This window comes from Leopardus geoffroyi, chromosome B3, assembly GCF_018350155.1.
Source record: "Leopardus geoffroyi isolate Oge1 chromosome B3, O.geoffroyi_Oge1_pat1.0, whole genome shotgun sequence".
NCBI lineage: Eukaryota > Metazoa > Chordata > Mammalia > Carnivora > Felidae > Leopardus > Leopardus geoffroyi.
Genome location: NC_059337.1, coordinates 47,851,155 through 47,863,774, shown reverse-complemented (window position 1 = coordinate 47,863,774; position 12,620 = coordinate 47,851,155). Strand labels below are relative to the sequence as shown.

General features: G+C 40.8%; 1 protein-coding gene and 1 long non-coding RNA gene across 4 annotated transcripts in view; one reads left to right on the top strand and one right to left on the bottom strand.

Moving 5' to 3' along the window:
* ZNF280D (zinc finger protein 280D) overlaps positions 1 to 8,804 on the bottom strand; it is a 327,588-nt gene extending 318,784 nt beyond the window's left edge. For all 3 annotated transcript variants that reach the window (XM_045449634.1, XM_045449637.1, XM_045449639.1), the window contains exon 1: positions 8,057 to 8,804. The gene's annotated coding sequence lies outside the window, so the exon portion shown is untranslated. The remainder of the gene's footprint in view (positions 1 to 8,056) is intronic.
* Positions 8,805 to 8,872: 68 nt separating this feature from the next.
* On the top strand, positions 8,873 to 9,948 carry LOC123582965. Its single transcript, XR_006704675.1, has 2 exons — positions 8,873 to 9,231; positions 9,353 to 9,948. It is a non-coding gene; the product is annotated as an uncharacterized LOC123582965 (long non-coding RNA).
* Positions 9,949 to 12,620: the final 2,672 nt, after the last annotated feature.

Below are 12,620 nucleotides of genomic sequence, written 5' to 3'. Positions count from 1 at the left end.
GAACAGAAATAAAGCTCTCTATTCACAGGTGACATAATTATGTATATAAAAAATATCAAAAACACTGCTAGAATTAATAAGTGGATTTATCAGGTTCACAGGATATGTCAATATATAAAAATATATGCAACTAACAAATGGAAATTGAAATGTAAATAATACAATTTACAAAAAATGCAAAATGCTTAGGAATAAATCCAACAAAATTTGTGCAAGATTTGTATCCTGAAAACTGTGATATATTCATGAGAGAAATTTATTTTTATTTATTTTCAATTTTTTTTTTGAGAGAGAGCACATGAACGTGCAAGTGGGGGAGGGGCAGAGGGAGAGAGAATTCCAAGCAACCTCCATGCCCAGCATGGAGCCCAATGTGGGACTCAATCCCATGACCATGAGATAATGACCTAAGCCAATGTCAAGAGTTGAACACTCAACCTACTAAGCCAGCCAGGTGCTCCTCAGGAAAGACATGTAAAAAGATGTAAATAAACAAAGAGATATACCATGTTCATGGATTGAGGGTTTTAATTTTGTTAAGGTGGCAATTTTCCCCAAACAAATTTATAGATTAAGTGCACTCTCAATCAAAATCCCTTTCTGGGGGCGCCTGGGTGGCGCAGTCGGTTAAGCGTCCGACTTCAGCCAGGTCACGATCTCGCGGTCCGTGAGTTCGAGCCCCGCGTCGGGCTCTGGGCTGATGGCTCAGAGCCTGGAGCCTGTTTCCGATTCTGTGTCTCCCTCTCTCTCTGCCCCTCCCCCGTTCATGCTCTGTCTCTCTCTGTCCCAAAAATAAATAAACGTTGAAAAAAAAAATGAGGTTTTATTAAAAAAAAAAAAATCCCTTTCTGTAGAAATTGACAAGCTTATTTCATGCTTTATAGGGAAAAGCCAACCAAATGAATTTTGATTCTTTTCCTTCTAGAGTTCTTTAAAATGGATATGACTGTTTAATACATTTTTTAAAGTTTATTTATTTGAGAGAGAGAGAGACAGAGAGAGAGAGAGAGACAGAGAAACACAGTAAGTGAGTGGGGAAAGGGCAGAGAAAGGAGGAGACAGAGAGAATCCAAAGCAAGCTCCACACTGTCAGGACAGAGCCTGATGTAGGACCCAAACCCACAAATCATGAGATCGTGACTTGAGCTGACGTTAAGAATTGGACACTTAACTGACTGAACCCCCCAGGGGACCCAGACATGACTGTTTAAAACAAGGGTTTAAAACAAATTGTATGGAAGTGCCTGAGTGGCTCAGTCCACTGAGCAACCAAGGCTTCATTTCAGCTCAGGTCATGATCCCATGATCCCACGCTCAACCTGAAGGCTGCTTAAGATTCTCTCTTTCTCTCTTCCCCTCTCCCCCACTCATACTTGCTCTCTCTAAAATTAAATATATAAGTAAAATAAAACGAACTGGCTGTCAAAATAGATCCTACAGGTATTAAAAGAATAACAAGACAACATTATAAACAATATTATGCCAACAAATTCAACAAAATAGATGAAAAAGACAAATTTCTTGAAATTTTCCATGTACCAAAATAGAGACAAGGAAAAGCAAAAAATCTAAATAGACCTATATCCAATAAACAAATTGAATTGTTCTGGAAAATCTTCCCCCAAAGAAAACTCCAGGGCCAGATAGTTTCACTGGTGAAAACAACAAAGTTACACAAATTATTTTCACAAAAGAGTGGAGGAAAGAACACTATCCAACTCATTTTATGAGGCCAACAGTTATGGGCTGAATTGTGTCCCCCCACCCCCACTAAAAATTCGTATGTTGAAGTCCCAACCCTTATTACTTCAGAATATAAACATATTTGGAAATAAGGTCCTTGTTATGGTGATTTAATTAAAACAATCCTGTTAGAGTCCTAATCTAATATAACTAGTGTCCCTATAAGAGGAGGAAGAGACACCAGGGGCATGTGGTTGCACAGAGAAAGGCCATGTGAGGACACAGTGAGAAGATGGCCATCTACAAGCCAAGGAGAGAGGCCTTAGGAGAAAACAAACCTGCCAGCAATTTGATCTTGGACTTCAAACCTCCAGAACTGTGAGAAAATAAATTCTGTTGTTTAAGCCCAGTCCATGGTATTTTGTTACAGCACCTTAGAAATCTAAAACACCAACATAAGCTGAATAACAAAACTTGACAGAGATGGTATAAAAAAAAATTACAGACCAATATTCTTTGTGGAGATAGAGGCAAAATCCATAACAAACAATAGCAAAGCAAATCAATAGTACATAAAATGAGTAACACTTCAAGACTTAGTAGGATTTATCCCAGAAATGCAAGATTAATTTACGATTTTAAAACTATGTAATTTACTATAACAATGTAATTCACTAAAAAAGAAAACCAATATGATCATTTCAATAGATTGAGAAAATGCATTTGACAAAATCCAACATTCATTCTTGATAAAAACTTTTAGCAATCCAGAAATAGTAGGGAACTTCCTCAAATGAATAAAGGGCATCTACAAAACACCTACAACATAATTAGTGGAATTAGACTGAACGTTTGCCCTACAATGGGAACAAAGCAAACATGCCATTATCACAACTTATATTCAACATTTTACTAGAAGTCCTAGTCACTGTAAGAGGAAAAGAAAAGGAAATACATGTCAGTAAGATTAAAAAGGAAGAAGTAACATTGTCCCTATTTGAAAGTTACTTGATTATTAATGTAAAAATCCTAATGAATCTAGAAAACAATTTCTAGAACCCATAAGTAAATTTAGCGAGGTCACAGGATACAAGGTTTATATATAAGAATCTGTTTAAAGCGAACATTAAATATATATCTCTAAATACTAACAGCAAACTATTGTAAAATGAAATTTAAAAAGCCACTCTGCTTACAGTAGCACCAAAAAATAATTATGAATAAATCTTAAAAAAATCTTTATATTAGAAACTACAAAACATAGTTGAAAGACATTAAAGTATACTTAAATAAATGAAGAAATATACCATGTTTCTGGATCAGAGGATTCAATATTAACATAACAATTCTCCCCAAATTGTGGTATTATTAAAGGATAAAGATATAGATCATGAAACTGAATACAAAGTCTGGAAACAGACCAATAAATACAAGGTCAATTTGGGGCATCTGGGTGGCTCAGATAGTTGGGTGCCAGACTTCAGTTCAGGTCATGATCTTACAGTTCATAGGCTTGAGCCCCGCATTGGGCTCTGTGCTGACAGCTCGGAGCCTGGAGCCTGCTTTTCCCTCTCTCTCACCCCTCCCCCGCTCATGCTCTGTCTCTTGCTGTCTCTCAAAAATAAATAAACATTTAAAAAAATTTAAATACATGGTCAACTTGAGAAAAGTGCCAAGGTGATTTAATAGAGAGTCATTTTGACAGTAAGTAGTCCTGTAGCAATTGGACACTGGACATCCATATTAAGAAAAAAAAAAGGACTATTGATCTTAAACTCACACCATATGCAGAAATTAACTTGAATTGGGCCACAGTCCTACATGGAAAATCTAAAATTATAAAACTTCTGGAAAAGAACATGAGAGAAAATATCTGTGTCTTTAAGTTAGGCAAAGATATTTCAAAGAGGATGCAAAGAGTATGGACCCAAGGGAAAAATTCATGCTAAGATGCCAGCAGTTTTAACCATCATTGCTTTTGCATCATGAATTAAATAACATCAATGCACTGAAAAAGGGAAAAAAATAAAATCCAAAATTATTATAAAAATAATTTTGACTCATGGAACCCCCTGAAAATCTCAGGCACCCCAGCCTCCAGCAAGAATCCTCAGACCACTCAGACTTTGAGAATAGCTATTTTGTAATCATTAAAAAGAATGAAATCTGGGGGCGCCTGGGTGGCGCAGTCGGTTAAGCGTCCGACTTCAGCCAGGTCACGATCTCGCGGTCCGTGAGTTCGAGCCCCGCGTCGGGCTCTGGGCTGATGGCTCAGAGCCTGGAGCCTGTTTCCGATTCTGTGTCTCCCTCTCTCTCTGCCCCTCCCCCGTTCATGCTCTGTCTCTCTCTGTCCCAAAAATAAATAAAAACGTTGAAAAAAAAATTAAAAAAAAAAAAAAAGAATGAAATCTGGTGTATGCAACAACGGATGCCTCATACAGACATAATGTTGAACAAAAGAAGCTTGACACAAAGGAAAGCATACTGTATAATTCCATTTATACAGCTTCCAAGAACAGGTTAAAGTACTCTATGGCATGAGAAGTCAAAATCATGGTTATCTCTGGGGTGGGGAAAGGAGATTAACTAAGAAAGTTCATAGAGGGAGCCTATATCTTGATTTAAGTGGTGCTTTGTACAGTTTACTCTATGGATGTTATACCTCAATACAAATATAAAAAGAATATAAATAAATTCCTAATCTTTAACAGTTTTATATCTTTTCCCCCTTGAACTTATATTTCAATATATTTCAATTCCACCTCCCTACAGAATATTATTCTAATGAAATATATTTCTATATTTAAGTGTTTTATTAAACATACTCTATGACCTTTAAACACACACACACACACACACACACACACACACACACACACACACACACAAAACCATAGGCATATTCTCAAGTAGGTCAATTTTAGGGAATGAAGCTGAGAATCTGAGAATTCTAGTTTGAGGATGATGGACCATAACATTTATTTGGCATTTCAAACCTTAATTGTTAAATACTTTTTAATATATATGTCTTACTTCACTAGAGAGCTTCTTAAAGGCAGGGATGCATCTCAGGTCTTCCATAGCCCAGGATCTGGCACATAGTAGGTAGCTCACTGATTTTCTCATTCATTCATGAGACAAAAATTTCTTTAGCCTTTCATTTATGTGTAAGGCTTGCTAGGCTCTGTGCCTATAATGATGGGTAAGTACAAGGCTCCATAAATTCCTGTTGATAATTGATTGATAATTATCAGCTACATTTCAGAAAAGGTGTAATTCTCTTTTCTCCCAAATTCCAAGTATGAGTGCACTACAGGTTTTGTTAACCCTGTTGTAAAAACAGGGACACCAAGACACAGAGATTAATTAATTGACTCACTTTGGGTCATGCACTTCATCATGAGTCAAGTGAAGTTTAAAACCCTTACAGGTTCTTTTCTGGACTGAGGTGCTAAGGGAATTCATTCAGATTGACTACAGTTCATATTTCATTTAAATGCTCTCATTTCACTTGTGCTACATCCACCTTCTTGGACTTGTATTTTAGGACCTGCAGTCTGAATTGGTTTACTTCTATTTCAGACACTGTCAAGATAAATTAGACACTTAGGGTCCATGACACCATCTGAAGCAGAAGTGCTATTAGTTGAAAATACATAAGAAGTTTTGTATTTCAATATAGTATAACACTTCTTTGGAGAACCTATTTTCTACTAAAAATGAAAGTGGAAATAAACATGAGTAAATTTTGAAAATGTTAAAAAAGTTAAAATTTGGTCTTAGTATATATCCTCAGGCAAGTATAGCCGAAGGAAAGCAGGTTAACAGTAAATATTTTTATCTCCTGCCAATGCATCTACAAACCATTCTGTTGAATAAAATCTGGCAGTTTCCTCACTGTGAGCAGAGATAGGGTAACAACTCTGATGATACATAAACTTGCATCAGATACAGACTCCATTTTTTGTTGTAATCATCCATCCATAGCCTAGACTGCTCAGCTGACAAGACATGTTATTAATAAAGCAAACTGTACCACAAGTGCATTGCCCTACATGGTGTTTATCTTGTTGGAAAGTGTAATTGTCTGAAACAGCGGCCTCTGTGAAAAGATACCTTATGCGCTGTGTAAAGATCAAAATAATTTCGACTAATAGTGGTAGTTGTTTGTGAAGGATTAAAACATAGGTTATGCTGCACAGAGTTAATGACCCGGCCTTGCTTTTAAGGTCCCTGTGAGATAGCCTTCAATTTCATGCCATGCCTTGTGGAGTAACAAAGACCCTCCACTAGAATGTAAACTCATTAAAGGCAGACAACTCCAGTTTATTTGCCAATGTCTCCCTAGCACATAGTGCAGTACTTGGAATAGAGTCAACATTTAATATTTGTTGAGTGAAAAAAATGAATGAATATGAGTATGGGAAAGAAATGTAACAAGTTTCAGGTTCAAGCCAAGCCATTATCAGAGTTCCACCAGGTTGTAACTCAAAAACATAAAGTGGAATCCAATCTCCAGGATGGGTATGGTGGGGAGGGAAAGGGTAAAATGGAAGCAGTGTGAAATCTAGTAGCTGAGGATACCACTTGGGACTCCTATAATTCTAAGGCAGACAGGAAAGTCCCAAGTATAGAAAAGCGTAAAGCTTGTCTTTAGTCCCTATCTCTTACCCGTACCCTAGCCTCACAGGATAGGACCTGGATGAGTTCTTGCATCTTTCAATCTGGATTCTCCTGGCAGAACAAAAGGAACTTCAGATCTCAGATTCTCACTAGTGGAGTGCTAGCTGGAACAGCAACTGCATGTGGCTTGAGGACCAGTGTGAGGGGCTAGGATAAGAGCAAGGTCTTAGATAGGGAGATAGATGGAGCACCAGATCCTGAAATGGAGCTGAGTCACCTCTCCATTGAGATAGTAAAAAAAGAGTATGAAGGAAGATAGAAAAATTTAGAAGTGATTAAGGAGAGTAGATACAGAAACATTTTGTAGAGGAAAGGAAAGTTGAAGGAACCTACTGAGGCCTAAACCACAGCCACTTTTCCTTCTTTTTTTCCCCAACAAAATCTGATGTTATTTGAATTATATCCTCCCACGTGCTCATGGTAAGTGATTTCTCTCCCCAGCATGAGGGATAAATTATGTTTGGCATCATTCTTTTTACAAGTAGTTAGTTTAGGATGTGTATGTGACACAATTCTGTCCAATGGGATTCAGTTCTGCCAGAGGACTCTAGTAAGGGTTACCTTCCTTTATTATGAGAAAGATAAAGACAGAGAAAGAAAGAGGAGGGAGACAATATCCTTCTTTTTGCAGGATGCCCTTACTGCCCTTGACACCAAAAATGCAGAGGCTATGGTGCAGCCTTGAAGGAGATAGCAGGAAAGTGTCATCTGAGGATGGCAGAGCAGAAAGAAGAAATCCACTTGGGTCCTTGACAACATCGTTGAGTTACTCAACTAACCAATACAGGAACCACGTTCCTCCAAACTTCTTATTTAATGAAATAAATTCCTTATCTTTCAAAAGCTACCTCTAGTCAAACTTTCTGTTGCTTGCACTTTTGTTGATAGCTTGATCTTTTCTTGTAAAGGTAAGAGCATGTATTTGGATGTGAAATGTGGGATGTGAAAATTTGAAACATATTTCAGCTCTCACCTATAGCATCTCTCCATGTTCTTTCCCCTCTTCCATCTCTTCGCCACACCTACTGTAATCAGACAAGGGCCAGGGACACGGGACTGGACACAGAAGGACCTCTCCTCTCTCAAGATTTAGTCTTTGTTCCTAGCTGAACCTCAGTTATGTTTGGCTCCTTCACTACAGACATGTTCTGTCGCAGGAAGCTCCTCAGTCACTCCAGGAAACAGGCTTTGGGGCCCTTGCCCCATCAGCTCCCCCGACATACCCAGATATGTCTGAACCCCAAGACACAGCTTAGGCTCAACTGAAGCCCCAGCTGCAGCATCACTCTGTACCTATAGCTTTGTGGCCCTTGAACACAACTAGAGAATGAAAATGGCCAAGACTTAGGGATAGGAACTGGCACAGACATGAGAGAATGTCTGAGATTGCAGGAGTCAGCATAGCTTTACTACAGTATAAATTTTATGAAGACCACTTAGCACCCAGCACAGAACTCTGCATCTACAGAGTTAGTCTCAACACATGTGTATTAAATTTAATTGAAATGACCAGATTGTAGGCTGAAAGTCAAAAGGCTTCCTTTTGCAGAATCTTCTGTTTAGAGAATGCCTTTCAACCACCACCACCCCTCCCCCCGCAAACAAAACCTTCAATGTTTTCATCTGTTAACTAAGTTTATTTTTATAATATACTTTGAGACAGGCAGCAGTAAGAATAGTTTTAACTTACCAGGAGGAAACGAAGACACAAAGAGTTGATCTGACTTGGCCACAGTCCCAGAGGGCATCCGTGGCAGAGCTAGGATGGTCTCTAAGTCCCTGGGGGCTCTCAAGCCATTGTTCAGATGTCCCTGTATGTAATTGTTTTGATAGCAATTTCCCTGGTTCTCTCTCACTTGCCTGCTAATCACGCATGTCAATCACATTCAGGACGGCCATGGGCCTAAGGGTCAGCCACAGTCTCAGGAGGACATAATTCGAACGGAAAAACAAGACACAATAGAGCACTTTCTCCTTCAAGCATGTATGTCAATTGTGGCCTCATAAGTCTGACAGTGTGTGCAGGAACAGTGTCGCTTTTTTTTTTTTTTTTCCCTTCCCGATGGAGAAAGGATGTAGCGAGTGCTCTGACCACAACAGAAAACCCAATGAGAAATTCACCACTTTAAGATCTTCTTACTGGATAACACTCAAGGATATTGCAAGAGTTCTCCACCCACTCTCTAAAGAGTCAGGAGGGAGGTCCTCTTTCTTCCTCCTCAGTGAGTCTCTGAAGCTTCACTCCATCTGTTAGGCAAGCCTGGACGGTGGAGCGGTAGTGTAAACCTTGACACAGATGCTAATTACCCTTCCCCTACAGACCACTGGGCCCTCTTTCCTCATTTCACTTTCACTTTAGAGAGCAGCATCTGCGGCCCAGAAGACAGGGTCCAGGCCTGGACCTGAGAAGGCCCTGAGGAGACGCGCGCGTGCGGCCAACAGGGAGGGGTGGGAAGGAGAGCGTGCGCGGGGCGGAGGCTGCTCGCGTGAGGCGTGGACCCTGGAATGTGCGTGTGCGCGGCCCTCGAGCACCGCCCGCGCAGCGCCGATTGGCCGGGGGCGCGCGGCGGGGGAAGCCCTTGGCTAATCTCCTGCCACTCAGCCCGGTCTACGTCTGCGCCGGGGCCGCAGCGCGGCTCGCGGAAGGACAAATAGTCCCCGCGGCGGCGCCGCGCGCCCCTCCTCGGCTTCGCTCACCCCGCCCGGGAGGCCCCGGCAGGCGGGGGAGGGGTGGCCTCTGCGACTGCTCGACCCCCTCTCCCCTCTTCGCGGCCTGATGAGTGGATTGCGCTCCCTTGGGAAAAGTAATTGGATTCCCGACTCCCTGCAGCCGGGATCAGCGGAAATCGGAGGCTGAGCCTGCAGGTTGCGGGGGGGCGGGGGGGTTGGGAGAAGAGGAGAGGTCGAGGAGCAGCTGCCTGGGAAGGAAACTTGGTGAAAGCAGCACTTTGCACTGACGTGTTAAGGCGTGCTTGTTTCTCTACAGGCCGCGATAGAAAGCTGGGTGGTAAAGAAGGATCAACGGAGATTACCCCGGTATCCTTTTCCACCTGGCATGTGACTTTTGCCCCTCCATGGTGTCAGCATTCTGAAATTCACCTGGTTGCTGATCTCCGGGAAGAGAAGTAATTTGGAACGTTTGAGTCTTTGAGCCACCACCACCTCGTTTTTCTCTCAGAGCTCTACTTGGAGCTCAGGCGGAGAAAGAACATCGCCAAATCTGGGATTGGAGATACTTCTTGTTAACGGGGTAACTCAGGAGAATATGCCATTCTCACCAGAATCATCCAGGAAAGAATCTTAGGTCCTTGTCTTAGCGGTAGTGAACTTCCCTAAATTCTCTCCTTAGGAGAGATGATGCCGAAGAGGGAGCCTTAAGCAGAGTTTTTGGCTAAAATGATAGGAATGTGCTAGGAATTTAAGTGACTAATTCATCCTCCTTGTGATTTTTTTTTTCCCATCTAATTTACTGTATTTCACTCATTCATTCATCAAACACGTTTTTATTAGGGGCTTTCCATGTGCCATGCTCTGTTGTACTTACCAGGGATACAGCAGTGAATAAAACAAGTCCCGAACTCATGGAATCTCTTTACAGTTCCTCCAGTGGGGGAGATGACGAGACATGTACAAACATATACAGTATAATGTCATGCAGTGATAAATGCCATGAGGACAAAACAAGGTAGAAAGATGCAGATGACAGTAGTGTGGGGTTTTTTTTTATACTTAAGGTAAATTGATCTAGAAAGTCCTCTTTGATGAAGTTATGTTCAAACCGTGGTCTGCATGAAATGAGGGACAAAGCTAAGCAAATGTCTGAGGGGAAGAACTTTCTAGGCAGAGAAAAGAACAAGTACAAAGGCTCTCAGGCCAAACTGATGAGCTTGAGTTAGTAGGAAGCACAGAGGCCAACATGAATGTTACACAAGGAGCAGGAAAACAGAATCTTCCTGACTTCCTTCTTCTTCTCGAATCTAACCTGTCAGAATAATCATTCTAAATCCTCACTTTTAGTACATCTCTTCCTGCCTCAATAGTTTGATGGCTGTATTTTCTGTTCCATTAAATTTAAATTCTTCGGACTGATTTTCAAGCTCTTGCTCCAATCTAGTTCCCTCTTATCCTGTGAATCACTTTCAATCTATTCCTTCTAGTTCTAGTTAGGTTTGTCTCTCAAGTATTCATGTTTACTTATTCCTGTGTATATTTGTTTATGGGTCTACCCTCACACAACTTAGTACTGATTCAGTAAGGATGTATAATTGCAAGTGACATAAAATCTAGCTCAAATTGGCTTAAGTAGAAAAGGGAATTTATTGGCTCACATAACTGAGAAGTTCAAGATAGTTTTATTAGACATGGCCTGGCTGAAGAGTTCAAATTATGTCATCAAGATTTGGATTCTCCCTGATAGGTTTGCTCTTTCCTCTGTTGTTGGCTTCATTCTCAAGCTCCACTAATGAGCAACCAGCAGCTCTAGGCTCACACTATCCTCACTACCAGCAAAGGTCAAGTGCCCATTCCTAAACCGATCACTGTTGCTGAGAGAAAGTGATGTTCACATTGCCCTGGCCTGATTCATAAGCCCATTCCTGAAGCTATGTCTATCAGTAATCCATGAATAGCACAAGAAGGTGATTTCGCTTAGGAAAATAGTATGGTTATGAGAGGAAGAGAGAATATGTCCTGGGTAATGAAAACAGCAGACATACCACACTCCTGTTCTGGATGTCCCCAAACATTCTTAACACTACATACGCCTTCAAAAATGTTTGTGTCGGGCGCCTGGGTGGCGCAGTCGGTTAAGCGTCCGACTTCAGCCAGGTCACGATCTCGCGGTCTGTGAGTTCGAGCCCCGCTTCAGGCTCTGGGCTGATGGCTCGGAGCCTGGAGCCTGTTTCCGATTCTGTGTCTCCCTCTCTCTCTGCCCCTCCCCCGTTCATGCTCTGTCTCTCTCTGTCCCAAAAATAAATAAACGTTGAAAAAAAAAATGTTTGTGTCTATTCACTCGACAATATTATTTACCACCAAAAAAGATACTCACTTCCTCCCAAAAGAGAGAGAATCCAAATTCTTACCTAGTTACTGCAGATAACCCCCAAATCCAGGACAGCAGAGTAATAAGCATGTTTTTCTATTATACAGCAATATAGTTCCTCAAGGTCTAGTAACCTAAGCTACAAGATAAAATTAGCTACAAAATACTTAATATATAATGACAGAAAAAGAAAACAACTGCAACAAAAACTCATATTTGGAAAAATGACTAATGGCAAACACATAATGGTCTTTAATTCATAGCATATATCATGTTGGACAGAAACACCAAGGGCGTCCTACAATGAGGGAGGAGAAAGTTCTTTGATCAACACATCTGGAGGCCATGTGTTCACTATTGGAGAATCTCTCATCCATTGTTCCTTCATGCCTGGAGGAACATATCCTGTCTATATCTGTAATGGACAATGGGGAGTATAATTCTTCTAAGGGTCATACCTCTTCAACATTCTCCTTCCTGATACAGTGGGGATTGAAAAAAAAAAAAAAAGTAACTTGCTATTGCAGAGATAATTAACATTTATCACCAAATAGCTGTGATCCTCTTCTGTTATATAGAATTGTTGCTAGTAAGTAGCTGCATAGGCAGGGACTACATTTCCTGGCTTCCCTATTAATCTTGGTAAAGTCATGCAACTAATTATCTCCTTTGGAATATGAGTGGAAGTGATGTGAATCACTTCTTGCCAATGTGGTTAAGAAGTAGGTATGCTTTCTATGGTCTCTTTTCCTCCTCTGGCTGCACTGAAAGGACTCTAAAGTCCTAGAGAAACGTCCTAAGAGAGCCATGCAATAGAAGGAGTCTGGGTAGCTGAATGACCTTGTAGAAGGCCACTTACTGATCAGGAATGCTGACAGTGGACTTTACAAAAGTGAGAAATAAACATCAGTTGTGTTAAGCCACCAAACTTCTGCATTAAGTGTTAAAACAGCACTAAGGGTAACTGGCCTTTATTCTCCAGACTTGGGTTTCTCTTATCATACAATTTTCTTTACTTCTTTTTTTTTTAAACATTTACTTTTTTATTTTTTATTTTTGAGAGACAGAGCATGAGTGGGGGAGAGGCAGAGAGAGAGGGAGACACAGGATCCAAAGCAGGCTCCAGGCTCTGTCAGCACAAAGCCCAACGTGGGGCTCAAACCCATAAACTGTGAGATCATGACCTGAGCCTAAGTCAGATGCTTAACTGACT